General features: G+C 38.5%; 1 protein-coding gene across 3 annotated transcripts in view; it reads right to left on the bottom strand.

Annotated features, from left to right (window-relative positions):
* LOC101466640 (proline-rich protein 5-like) overlaps positions 1–14344 on the bottom strand; it is a 40982-nt gene extending 26638 nt beyond the window's left edge. For all 3 annotated transcript variants that reach the window (XM_004556220.6, XM_004556221.5, XM_076886174.1), the window contains exon 1: positions 14123–14344. The gene's annotated coding sequence lies outside the window, so the exon portion shown is untranslated. The remainder of the gene's footprint in view (positions 1–14122) is intronic.
* Positions 14345–14873: the final 529 nt, after the last annotated feature.

Raw genomic sequence — 14873 nt, 5'->3', positions numbered from 1 at the left:
CCTGTCTCTATAAAATGCAGATCTCCAGGTACTCTGCTTTCCAGAAACTACACAGACTTTCTTTCATTGGATGTAGCCCTTTTTTGTTGGTGACATGTCTCTCTTTCTGTGCAATTTTCCACACATTGTACAAATCAGTTTCTTGTGCTATGACTCATAGTGCTTCTTTTTTGGCCTTAAATATGACCCCAAAATGAGCCTCTTGTGATTCACAATTAAAAATTAATTAACAATTAATTAACATGATGACCAAGAACCAGTCTGCAACTATTGACCTACACTGCAGGTACATGAGTAAGGAACCAATGCAACAGGAAACACCTGGGCATTTAACCTGTCAGTTCTTTGAAACTGGGCGCAATAAACACAATAATTTATCAGAACAGTAAAAGGCATGACAACAATTCATCTAGTTATATGAATAATTCAATTATTAAATAAAATCCTACACAAATATTTTGGTTTGATGATTCATTTAACGCGCAGCTCTAACACGCTGATGTGCTAAACGATGGCAACACAAGCAATTCACCCAGATTTGCAAGTAAGAACAGACCTGCAACAGAACTGTAAAACTGTATTGAGGAGCAACATGTAAATAAAAAGTCTGACAACAGTTTTTCAACAAAAACACTGACAACTAAACATCTAAAAGATCCTTCACAGTTCTGAAGAAAAACTAAAATCTGAAATCTTGGAAATCAAAATTAATTTATACCAGGTTTATGTGGAGACAAAAGCATGAGATGGAGAGAAAAGAAGCATCATCTGTCAAAAATGGTGGAGACAATGTTGACACTGGCATGTATGGCTGCCAAAAGAATTACTGACCTAAAGCGTAGTGCAAAAGCAACACAAGAGTTTCTCAGAACAGTGACTTCAGTTACTCTTAAAAAAAAAAAAAAGTACCTGGTACTACCACCTAATGGAAATCCTTAAATAGCTGCAGCTATTTAATATTTTAGTAATCGACAGTTTCATCAGTGCTGCTCTTGTGTTATCATTCTTTTAGTTCAAAGTGGAAAATGCACTTGCATTAAAATGGTGACAACTGAGCACTACGGAGTTGTGCATTAAAACGAAACATCGAAACAAAAACAAAAAAAATTCCAGTGAAAATTAGTTCTGTCAGCGTTAATCTCGTTAAAATGACATTAACGCCATAACATTAACGCGACAAATCTCCGTTAGTGAGTTACCACGGATCGCCCGTGCGTGGGGCTGCACGGCGTCAACGTGCTAACAAGCTAACCGCGTTTAGGTATGCCGCGTTAATGCTGTTATGGCATTAACGTCATTTTAACGAGATTAACGCTGACAGAACTAGTAAAACTGTATTATAATTTCCAGTGTGAAATTATAATAAATCATGATAAATCATTGCTGTAGCTACTGTGTGGGATGGAGCACTATTGCAAATCCTTCATCCTGACAGCAGTCAGACTGCACAACCCCCACACAGGGAATATCAAAACACCGTACGCGCGCGCGCACACACACACACACACACACACACACACACACACACACACACGTTTATCTTTTGGTAACCTTTTTGGTTTTTGTTTGTTTTTTAAAGTTGATTTAAATTTCCTATTTATTTTTCTAATATATGTCCATTTCACTTTTTTCTTCCTGAACCTTACTGTACTACTAACAAGTGACTTTCCCCAGTGAGGGACAGATAAAGTCAATGTCTAAAACTCCCTTTTCAGTTACTGAAGGCAGAGAGACTCACAAATAAGGAGCAACTCAGCATGGTAGCAGTGAAGGCCTCATTTCAAAGGTCTCAAGGAAAGAAATGCCACATTTGGTGATCGGGCAATTACTTTTAAAATCTTGTTTTGTCCTCTGAAAATTGAGGACTACACTTCAACTTTACTTACATAGTGCCAAATCACAAAAACAGTCTACATCTCCTCTGCAGTTGATGCAATACTTTTGGTTTAACTCTTTGAAATGACGCTGAAACTCTGCACTTCAGTCTTCACTGTTTGATCTAAAATCCGCTGTGGTGGTGGTACAGAGGCAACATCACAAAAACTCTATGACTGTCCCAATACTTAATAATACTAAAATTAACAGTCCATCACTTCTTTTCTTTTAACATCAAATTTGAAAAAACAGACAAACAAACAAACATATTATCAGAAAGAAAAAGTGTAAACATTTCCCACGTGTCTGAAACATAACTGTTTTCTTTGAAATGAGGTCAGTTAATAATTATTCTGCTTTTAATTTTGTAAATATGGCTGTCACGTGTAATCACACTTACACACCCAGGAAATGCAAAATATAGCTTTCCCCAAATGCGAGCTAGTTTCATAGTTGTGTTCAGTGAAAGAGTAATCAAAAGAGTGCAGCCAGGGTTATGGTTATAAATACACAGGCACTGAGAGGTTTGTCGTACTTTGGATGCAAAGAAAGCAAAGGACTTATCTCTAACCTTTGGTCAATGAAAATTAAAATTACCCAGAAAAGTTTGGGTTTTGGTATCGGTCTGGTGTCTGTGTATTAATCTCTATCACCATGTGAGAAATGATTTAGAACTGGTTGTGTCACCACTGGCAGCAAGAACTGAAATGAATCATGTGTGATAACTGGCAATGAGTCTTTCACATTATTCATTATTGGCCTACTCTTCCTTTGAGTTTTAATTCAGAAATATTGGACAGTTTTTTTACAACTTGCCTCAGTAACCCATTCACACAACTATGCTTTCTTTTTTCTAAGTGCTTTCTATCTAACGTTCACACACATTCATACTCTGATGGATGCATCAGAGCACAACTTAGGGTTCAGTATCTTGCCCAAGGATAATTTGGTGTAGCCGGGGATTAAAACAACCTTCTGATTAGATGACCTGCTCTACCTCCTGAGCTGTATCCCAAATACTCAACGTTTGACATGTTTGACCAAAAGAAGAACCAAATGGATAACAGCTTATCATCCAGATACATGTGGGAGAGTGAGACGACATTCCAAATGCTTCAAAAAGGTGTGTGCCAGGGACCGCAGGTTGTGTGTGACAGTGAGACCATCTGTGCACCGTTCACCACATGTGGTGTTAAAAGGATTTGTTGGCATTAACACACACACACACACACACACACACACGTGTGCATGCATACACACGCACGCACGCAGAAGAATTAAAAAGCTGTTCAGTACAACTTGAGCTGTGCTGAATGTCTCTAAACATGTGTTACCCACAGTCAAAATCAACAAGCGTCTATATTTGACAACATGATTCACTCAGGAAGAAATCTGCTGGGTGTCACTGTGTGCATAACTATCACCATGACAATCCATCTGGTACACACCAAAAATCAATCAAAAGGTCAACCCACCTCTACTTCACCAAACCTTCCATCAGATGCTTCCCCACCGTTACATCTTATCAGTCTGCGATGTTGAGTGTAACTTGCATCATCCAACTTCAATGAACAAAACATGCCATAGGCTTGGATGGTATCAAGATATTTTTACACAAACCACCACATGTCAACAGAAGTCAGCTTTGCCTAATGGAACAGGCAACATAGTGAAGAAAAGTGGAAACTCCAAACATTAGTGACAATGCTACTGAAAAAAGAAATATGCCTCCGTCCATGTATTTTGGGTTTAGTGTTCTTTAAAGTAAACCAGCTGACACTGCAAACTCAATTAGGTTGAAGTAAAGATCATTAATAGTTCATTTAAAATAGGCTTTTACAATGACACCAAATCACAAGCTTGTGATTTATGTAAATAAATATCAGAGTCATGGTTCAGAGATATAGTTGTACAACCAACAGTTAACAACAAATACATTTCACCAGAAGAGTTACTGAAGATGCAGTTTAGCTGAATTGGAAGCAATTTTAGGACACAGTTTTGCCAGGTGCACGTGGCTTTTGATACATCTGGGTAGACTAACTTGCTGTTTCCAGTCTCAATGCAAAGATAACCAAGTGTTCATTACAAAAACAAACAAAGACATACCAAAATCCTGAAAATATAATGGTACTTATTCTTCTGCTGACCTACAGTGAAAGAATAGCAGTCAGTTTTCTTGTGCTTGTGTATTTGTGTGCAAGTGTTGATTTGTGCTAGCATGACGACTAATCCTATAACAGAAGCCCTGTCATGAGAAAGTACTCAGACTAATGCAATTACAAATCCTGAGAGTCAGAGAGAAAGAAATAGATAGGCATGCTTGAGCCCACAAGACAACATATATTAGTTAATTATCCAGCCAGAAGCTTGTTGATGGCTACTGAAAGCATCTTACTGAAGTGCAATGTTCTAAGGGACAAAAATAAACCAAACATTAGTAAGAAATTCCAAAATACATTCACATTTGTGCACAAAATTATTGATTTTTAAAGTCATTAAAGATGTCAACCTTTAGGGAAGACTGTGCTGTATCATATTGTCATAATATCTGCAATATACAGCTATACATTTTTACATGATATAAAAAAATGTTAGCAATAACTAAAGCAAGATGACAAGCTAAAGTATTAAACTTCAAGGGAAAACAGTACCTAGGCTTTTTTGTGTGTAACTTGCACAGTGTCACTAAATATAAGGTGTATCACTACCTTTCCAGTCAAATGCTGCTGCCAACACCTTCTTTCAGTAAATTCACACTTCACATTAGGAAATGGGCTATTATTGACAGTAGCTTATGAAAACAAAAGGATGGAAAATGCTCCTAATTTACTTACACTTGTCTGCAAGCTGCCTGCATTAATAAACTTTCTTCCCTATTTTCTGTTACCACAAACCATGTTAAAGTTTAAACTAATATCACCCAACCCTACTCTTTGGGCTATGAAGCCAAAACCCAGGGATCCTTTAATAAATCACACTACACCAACCTCTGTCCAAGTCTAATTTAGCTAGATGACCTATATTTTTGAGACACGAAGTTCATCTGTGTAGAGCTAGAAATCTATCATTGTGCAGGTTTTTTTAGTCATTAGCCTACAGAGTTACACTGGGGAATTGAGTATGTTCCACTGAAATAACTTTTTTCTAAATAAAATTCAATCATTTCCTAGTCAATTTCTTACAGTCTGCCCCTCACACGATCATCACCTGTCTTGGCCTAATGTGAATCATCTCAACAGGTATTAGGTGTTCCCACATTTTCTTTAACCATTAGTCTTTCCAGATCGTCTACATGCTGAACATGGAAGCAGATTTTAAAAAAAGGTTGAAAGTCATACCGATTATCCACATACAGTTCTGGTCAGAATTTTATGTACACTTTATGTACACATCTTCAGAAGTTTTCTGATGACTCTGCGGTGGTTGGATGCATCAGCAGGGATGATGAGACAGAGTACCGGGCTGTGGTCGACTCCTTTGTCACGTGGTGTGAGCAGAATCATCTGCAGCTCAACGTGGCAAAGACCAAGGAACTGATCGTGGACTTCAGGAAGACCAGGAAACACTTGACCCCTGTTTCAATTCAGGGGGTCAGTGTTGACATTGTGGAGGACTATAAATACCTTGGAGTACACATTGACAATAAACTGGACTGGGCTAAAAACACCACAGCACTTTACAGGAAGGGCCAGAGTCGTCTCTATTTTTTGAGGCGACTGAGGTCCTTCAACATCTGCCAGAAAATGCTGAGGATTTTCTATGAGTCTGTTGTGGCCAGTGCGATCCTCTATGCTGTTGCATGCTGGGGGAGCAGGCTGAGGGTCGCAGATGCCAACAGACTTAATAAACTAATCCGTAAGGCCAGCAATGTTGTGGGGATGGAGCTGGACTCCCTCAAGGTGGTGTCGGAGAGGCGGATGCTGTCCAAGTAAAAGACAATGTTGGATAACACCTCCCACCCACTCCATGACATGCTGGTCAGTCACAGGAGCACGTTCAGTGAGAGACTGAGATTACCGAAAAGCACCACTGAACGACACAGGAAATCATTCCTGCCTGTGGCCATCTCCCTGTACAACGCATCCACTTAACACACTGTTTGCTGCTACAACTACACATGTTTCTTTTCCAACTATTTATCTATGAGTGACTTATGTATGTATGTATGTATGTATGTATGTATGTATGTATGTATATATATGTATATATTGTACTATTCTTAGTTAGTGTATTGTCTGTCTTGTCTTAATGTTGGTTTAAAATGGAGCACTGTAACAAAAAATAATTTCCCCCAGGGATCAATAAAGTATTCTGATTCTGATTCTGATACACTCATCATGGGCATGAATGCCATGGTAATTTTGAGTTGGCTCCCTTGGACTTTGCCATTGTTCTAAGAATTGGTCAGTCCAATGAGTGCTATCCAAGAGAAATCACCAGTTGTTCTGGACATGATCACTAACCAGAATTTAATAGGGCTCTGCCTCGTCAACTTAAAAGCCATCTTAGAATCTTCAGCACCACTTGTTAAAAGATTTAAGTAAGTGTATGTAAATATATCTATATTTTTCAGAAAACTTTATTAATCCCGAAGGAAATTATGTAAATTATTAAGCCTGTATCCATACTTTTGACACTGTGTTGACTAGGGCTGGGCGATATGGCCTGAAATTCATATCGCGATATAATTTGAAGCATGTGCGGTAACGATATATATCACGATATATTCTTTTCTTCTGTATAACGTATTTTCCACACTATAAGGCACACTTAAAATCCTTTAATTTTCTCAAAAATCGAGAGTGTGCCTTATGTATGAATTCTGGTTGTGCTTACTGACCTCGAACCGATTTTGGCGTGCAGAAATCTGTTAAAAAATGTTTTAGTACAACTTTGGTAAGTGCACTGCTTGATGGATTGTCAGAGCATTGCGGCTGCCGTAGTGAGGAGCTTTGCGGAGTAATCTGGGTCGAAAACTCCGTCCGCTTCAGGTCCCAAAGTCAAACGAATACTGAGAGTTAAAAACGGTCTAAATTCTTTCATCTTTAATAAAATCATCAGCATTGCTGCTTTACCAGCTGTAACAATTAAGTTTAACATCCATGCATCCATGAAAACAGAATTTATTAAATTTAACGGAGTTAGAAGTTAACAGGAAGTTAGCTCGCTAGCTTCCACCTAAACATGTTGTGCTACGTGATTGCTAGCGACACAGCTATGTTAGCATAACATTAGCACAGTGAAGCTGGAGGATGAACGCCAACTTTTTTCCACTCATTAAAAGTTAACGTGAGGGATTCTGGTGGTCAGGGACAAATGCAATCGCATAGCAGGATGCTGTACACGGGCCAAACTTCAGTCAGGAGAACAACTGAGATTATTCATCCACAATACGAGGTTAGTTATTAATATACTGCAACAACATGGGATTAGAACAGCTGCGAGAGAATTCAACCTTAATGAATCAATGTTACGGAAGTGGAGGAAGCAGAGTTTTTGGCTTTCCCCTTATTTCAAAAGTGCTTCATCTCTTTGCTATGACTGTCGCCTGGAATAACTTGCAGATGATAATGGTTTTAGCCGCTGTGATGCTTTCGACCAAAACATGCGCAGCTTGATGACATCATCGACATGCGCTATCGCGATAGAGCGAGATAGTCAAAATCTCTATCGTTGGCCAAATTTATATCGTTTCTATCGTATATCGTTTATATCGCCCACCCCTAGTGTTGACTTCTAAAAACTTCTAAAATTTAAAAGAAATTTAAAATTGTGCACCCAAATTTTGTTTTTTAAAGTAATTAAGGATGTATAATGTACAAACATTTCACTCTAGAAAAAGTACGGTTGAAGGAAACCATTAACCTGACACTCATACCCAGGATGAATGCATTTAAACTTCTGACCACAACTGTACCACCAATGTCAACACTGTAGAGGGAGCAGCAGTTTCTCCCAGCAGAACTATGCACTCTGTTATGCAACAAAAATTACTCTGAGGGTGACTCCAGGAATGTGACAAATAGCCAAAGTGTAAACCTAGATTTTAAATTCCCCGGATACCAGTCCATCCACGGGATAGAGCCCTCTGCATTGAGGAAGTCCCAGGGTTAACATATGGATGATCTAACAGTTTAGGGTTTACTACTTTGTGGTATAAGGATGCCACCAGAACCAATACTTACAGAACCTTTGATACCTAAATTCTGAAAATGCAATGGTACGTTTTTGGTTTTTTTGCACTAAAGGCAGCATAAGTACTGAGTAGGTACTTAAGATACTAATTTATACTAACAATTAGTGATAATTGTTAATTATTAATTAAATAGATTAGATTATTATGCTTTTGCAACAGTAATGACATCGTCGGTACCAACTTCGCCTCCTCCATCTGACACATAACAAAGGGACTGCTGCAGATTTTCAGGCAGCCCCTCCCATCACCAGCAGCTGAAGACGTGAACACTAACTCACCAAACCTACACTAACACTAAACCACCACCTTGGAGAGTGTAAAAGGAATTTTGAGGTCAGTAAAGTTCTTGTTTCAACAACAATTAATAATTAAACAGTTATCATAAATGTTAATCTGGCTGGCACCCACATTAATGTTACCCATTTTACTATTATTAGCCATCAGTTAAGTTATCATTAACTTAGCAGCTGTGGCTAATAATAATTTAATTCATTCCAACTTTATTTTATTTACATAGTGCCACATCACACACTACAATAATATGGAGAAACCCCAACAATCAAACGCCCCCCCCCCCCCGAGAGCAAGAACTTAGTGACAGTGTCACCTGCTGTGACCGACAAGGGGTGAGTGTAGGAAGAGAGAAGACACACAGTGGAAGAGAGCCAGATATTAATAGCAACTAATGATTAAGTGAGTGATGTATAAACACAAAGGTGAATGAAAAAATGTGACTGAAGGAGGAACAGCCCCCAGCAGCCTAGGCCTATTGCAGTGTAACTAAGGCCGGGTTCAGGGTCACCTGATCCATCCCCAGCTATATGCTTTATCAACAAGGAAAGTTTAAGCCTAATGTTAAAATAGAGGTAACCTGTCACTGAATCAAAGCTACGAGCTGGTTCCACCGAAGAGGGGCCTGAAAGCTGAAGGCATTACCTTCTATACGGCTTTAAAATATCTTAGGAACAACAAGTAAGCCTGCAGTCTGAGAGCAAAAGTGCTCTACTGGGGAGATATGGTACTATGTCTCTGAGATAAGATTGGTCCTGGTTATTCAGACCTTGTATGTAAGGAGTAGGATTTTCAATTTGAATCTGGAGCCAATGAAGAGACGCCAATATATAACGTTAATGTTGGAGCTAGACAGAAAAATATTACCACTCCTTCCTATCTGTAACATAAATACAGTTTTAACTTAGCAGAGTAACACTTATTTGTGTCAAAAATCTGTTACAGGAAGCTGCACAACATCTGCCAGTAAATAGAAATAAGCAGTGGCAGTCTACCACCTCTAATCAGCAATGAAAATATCACACCAAGTTATCAGAAGCACAGAAAATATACCACAGAAAATAAAGCTTTGTGTAGCATATTAAAGGGCAACCAAGTTTGTTTTGTGATGTGCCTTCCTCCCCCCCAAATTTGGGACAACTATCTGATTACCATATTTCCCGGACTACAAAGCGCACCTGAATATTAGCCGCACAAGCTAAAATCAGGGGAAAATCCTGTTTTGTACATACATTAGCCGCACCTGACTAAAAGCCGCAGGTGTTTCAATGTTGACTTATCTTATGTAAGAGAATATGCACAAAGGGAATTGTCAGGAAAGAGATGGCTGTTTGAAGACACACCCCTTTTATTAATATTTTGAAAAACAAGTTATGGGTACATATCACATGCCCTTCCGCCAGGCAATGTAGTGCCGTACAACAGCGGAACAAACAAAACAAATCGTCTTACGATATGACAAAAATCATGGACAATCCATAAAAAAGCCGCACCTGACTAAAAGCCGCAGGGTTCAAAGCTTGTGCAAAAAGTAGCGGCTTATAGCCCAACAATTACGGTAACTATGAGATAATTCTCTTGCTCTAATTCTAAAAGTGTTCTATTATATATACAAATAAATACACCGTATGGAACTTGTTCACTTTTAGAGTGGCCAATTGGCTTTGCTCATAATGTGTAAAAGTTATTGAGCCAGTGCTCCAGTTGTAAATAAAACAGGTAAATTAACTTCATCTAAGTAAGCTACATGTTCCACTTTTTACAGACATAACAAGGCAGCCTTTGTAAATACAGTTTGAGGGAATTCCCCCAACTACATGCAGTGAATGTGGAAGTATATTGCACCGATACTGAGAGAAGAACTACGTACCTGCCTGATATCACAGATGTTCTTAGGCAGGTAAAACAATCCAATTGAGAACCTTTGGAGATGGATGGCGAGGGAAGTTTATAAAAATGGACAACAGTTCTGGACAGTAGATGCCCTTCTTGCAGCTGTCTTCACCACTTGGAGAAATGTTCCCACTCACCTCATAGAAACACTTGCATCAAGCACACCGCAACAAATATTTAAAATGATCAACAATAACGGTGGAGCTACTCATTTCTGAGTTCATTTTTGGAACTTTGATTTCTGTTTTGTGGGGGTTTACGGGGTTGTTGTTTTTTTGGAGGTGTGGTCCTAAGCATTTGATCAGCTGTAAAACAGCCTGTTTCAGTTTAAGCGTTGTTTTCAATAAATTGCATGCCACAAAAATGTTTTGTTAAATGAGTTAAATTGAGTTAAATGCAGAGCAGATTTAACTATTTGGTTTCAGGCTTGATGAATTGCAGGGATGTAGATTGAAGCTTAATTTATGTTACTATGATTGCTGTACTTTACAATACTTCATTAAATTGAGTTTCTTATTCTTTAAAAGTTAAATGTGAGGTCAATTTTAAAATACAGGTGCTGGTCATATAATTAGAATATCATCAAAAAGTTGACGTATTTCACTAATTCTATTTACAAAGTGAAACTTGTATAATGTATACAATTATTCCACACAGACTGATATATTACAAGTGTTTATTTCTTTTAATTTTGATGATTATAACTGACAACTAATGAAATTCAGTATTTTAGAAAAGTAGAACATTGTGAAAAGGTTCAATATTGAAAACACCTGGTGCCACACTCTAATCAGCTAATTAACTCAAAACACCTGCAAAAGCCTTTAAAGAAAATCTCAGTCCAGTTCTGTAGGCTACACAATCATGGGGAGCACTGCTGACTTGACAGTTGATGACCACTGGGCACAAGGAGGGCAAGACACAAAAGGGTATTGCAAAAGAAGCTGGCTGTTCACATAGCTCTGTGTCCAAGTAAATTAGTAGAGAGGCGAGGGGAAGGAAAAGATGTGGTCGAAGAGAGGAAAGGCACAGAATCCACGTTGCTTGAGGTCCAGTGTAAAGTTTCCACAGTCAGTGATGGTTTGGGGTGTCATCTGCTGGTGTTGCTCCACTGTGTTTTCTGAGGTCCAAGATCAACACAGCCGTATACCAGGAAGTTTTAGAGCACTTCATGCTGCTGACCAGCTTTATGGAGATGCACACAGTGCCAAAGCTACCAGTAGCTGGTTTAAGGACCATGATAGATGGTTGCTCTCATGGTGTCATGAGAACAACCTGGGCTCTCATGACACCTGAGCAGTGCCACAGACTGATCAAATCCATGCCATGCTGCACTGGTGCAGTAATTCAGGCAAAAGGAGCCCGACTAAGTATTGAGTGCTGTACATGTTCATACTTTTCATGTTCATACTTTACAGATGGCCAAGATTTCTAAAAATCCTTTCTTTGTATTGGTCTTAAGTAATATTCTACATTTCTTAGATTATACACCCCTACTAGAGCACTAAGATCATCTTCCCAGTCACTCTTGGTACTCCCGAGATCCCGGCTGAAGACTAGAGGTGACCGCGCGTTTGCCTTGGCTGCACCTAATTTATGGAATAACCTCCCCATCGCTATACGCAAGTCTGATTCCATCCATTCCTTCAAATCGCGGTTAAAAACCCACTTATTTAGCCTCGCCTTTTCTACCAGTTAACGCCTGCTTGTCAGTTAGCTTAATGCTTATTCTTATCTTTGGCTTATTCTTAATTACTTTTAATCATTTTTAATTTTGACTGTTTTATCCTTTACACTTAGTTTCCTTATGCAATTCTTTTGCTTTTGTGTTTTAATGCCATTCAACCTGCTAGCATGTTTTGGTACCTTGCCATAGCCCTCATCCTTCCCTGTTACTTCATCCTACTCGCTTGCATGTTAAGCACTTTGGTACACCACTGTTTTTTAAATGTGCTATATAAATAAAGTTTGTTGTTGTTTTCTGAGATACTGAATTTGGGGTTTTCATTAGTTGTCAGTTTTAATCATCCAAAATTAAAAGCAATAAACACTTAAAATATATCAGTCTGTGTGGAATGAATGTATACATTATACAAGTTTCACTTTTGATATTCTAATTCTATGACCAGCACCTGTATAGGCAAAGACCTGTTCAATGTTTCACAGTGAGTGCTCTTTTTATATAGTAGGGTAACCAATATCCAAAATTAACCTTTCATTGATCATCTTCTCCTAAAATAGTTACATTATTCAGGTGTGTAAACTATTGTTTGTTGAACTCTATTGAGTCTAATAATAATAATTCTAATAAAATAATCATTTAAAAAAATCAGTATATCAAAATAAAACAATTCGTAAAACAAAAACTAATGAAAAAAAATCTTACATATTTACTGTGTTAGCTCTTATTAATAATTTTTAAAATTAGATGAAAATTAACAACCTAATTTTCATCTTGTTGTAGGATGGGTTAAAATGACCCCTCTGGTAGTTTTATGGTGTTTGAAATTCTAACAAACAAACAACTGTAATATTTGATGACAAATTTGTAATTAGATTGAACTGTTCACAGACTTCCATGCTATTGTATACTTTGGGAGACACTGGCTGAGGGCTGTTCATCAGTGCCCTTTGAATAAAAAACAAAACAAAAACAAAATAGAAAGAAATCAGCCAAGTGCCAATTAGTGAGCCCCTAATCCTAATGTAATAAACTGAAGTGTAAGAGTGCACAGTACAGAGTCTGCAAAAACCCATGAGGGCATTTGTCAAACTGGAATTTCTCCAAGCAACCAATAGCCAAGTGAGTTCTCCCTGTACCAACGTCCTGTCAGTCAGACAGTAAAAAGTAACAGGATCTACAAAGCTCTGTATGCTACCTACAGCCTATCACCACACTGCAAGGCCAAGCATCAGCCTGCCTCTGCTGATCCTTGCCCCATAAATGGCCCTCTTACCTCTGGCCATATTATACACACAATACATTATTTTCTTTTACTTTGAAGTTACGTGGTGTTAAACAATTCTGGTTACAAAGTAACAGGTGACAGTAGTCACTTGCTTGACATCTGCAAACTGTGAGCTATTCATAGGCCTAACTTGGTAAAGTTATCTTGGCATCCTAAAAAAAACTGCAGGTCTCTGTGACAGGTCGATCCCCAGATATTTGAGGAACTCACATAAGTGCAGTTGAAAATTACTCAGTCTATCTAGAGCTGCAACAATAAGATCATTAAATAATGCTCTGAGAAGTCTGATCTGCCCGTGTTCTAAGAATGAAATAACGTATTACTGTTTCCTCCATCCGCTTCATGTCATTGACAAGTACAACTGGTCTCAAGAAAAATCGCCTCACGAACGGTTAAAAACGTATATACCAACACAACAATGACAGTTATAAATACATCTACTGACCCAAAAACAAACACTGGGTTAGTATGCGGTGCAGTTATCGATCTTGTGCTTTAAGTTGGCATACAGAATTACTGGTATAAGATCCACGACGCCTCCCCAAAGTCATTACATGTAACTATACGTAAAGAGCTGAACTGTCTGTGACTGCGTACCTATTTACATGAAGTTCTGTGGGTCATTCCACACACGTAACTACCAGCAGGTATCTGCACTCTCCCCTTTTCAGTGGGCTGTAGCTATTTGACCTAAAAAGGGGTTTTCACTTCTATTTTAAAGGATCTCTTCTTCGTAAGTTACTTTTTTACTGAATTCCAGCTCGAGAGGATATGAAATGCGTCCGGTCACAAAAACACAGTAAAAGAAAAAGAAACACGCCACAGAGTTTGGCCGCTGTTCTGCGTGAACATCTTGACAGGATATAAGCCTCGTGGTATTCGTGCGTGGACTCACCTCTGCAAACTGGCTTCACCTTTTGCTGCTGCTCTGAGTAATAAACACAGCCGCGGTCTTTAGGCGACTCAATAAAATGTGCCGCTTCTTGTTATCAGCAGCTGTGTGTGCGCATCGCTTGGGTTTCCGTTCTAAAAAAAAAACAAACACTTCCTCCGCTTAAGAACTCATACTGAGAAACGGAGCTCACACAGGTTCTCTGATAACTGGAAGTGAGAACAACTGCCTCTTCCCGCTGCCTCCATTCAACAGGCTGCAGTACCGGCTGCAACCGACGCTGCCACGCGTGACCTTCAAAATAAAAGTCGAATTTGTTAGAAATCAAGTTTTGTGGTGGAATGGATTCACAGTACAACCTCACAACACTTGCACCTGAAGTTTATTCGCAGAAAACACGTTGCACAAAGCAGAGATATGCAAAGGTATATAGTTAAACCTCTATATAATTCTATATATAATATAGTGTTGGATTATTAATTGCCTTTTTCAGAAGACCTTTACGCCTGATTCTGTGATTTACATGAAATTATTAGGCTAATTAGAAAGCAATATAAGAATAAAAGTGGTCACTATTACTTTTTTTTTTTAATTCTTAGAACACATAACCATTTCAAAAGCAACCACAGTTCATGATTCAGTAGCTTAAAAAACATGTTTAACAGCAATAACTTGGAGTAATAATTTTCTGTATGACTTTATCAGTCTCTCATGTTATTGTGGAGGACTTTTGGCACACTCTTCTTTACAGTGT

The sequence above is a fragment of the Maylandia zebra genome, linkage group LG7 (genome assembly GCF_041146795.1).
Source record: "Maylandia zebra isolate NMK-2024a linkage group LG7, Mzebra_GT3a, whole genome shotgun sequence".
Taxonomy (NCBI): Eukaryota; Metazoa; Chordata; class Actinopteri; order Cichliformes; family Cichlidae; genus Maylandia; species Maylandia zebra.
The sequence above is the reverse complement of the archived record's forward strand: the minus strand, read 5'-3'. Positions and strand labels throughout refer to the sequence as shown.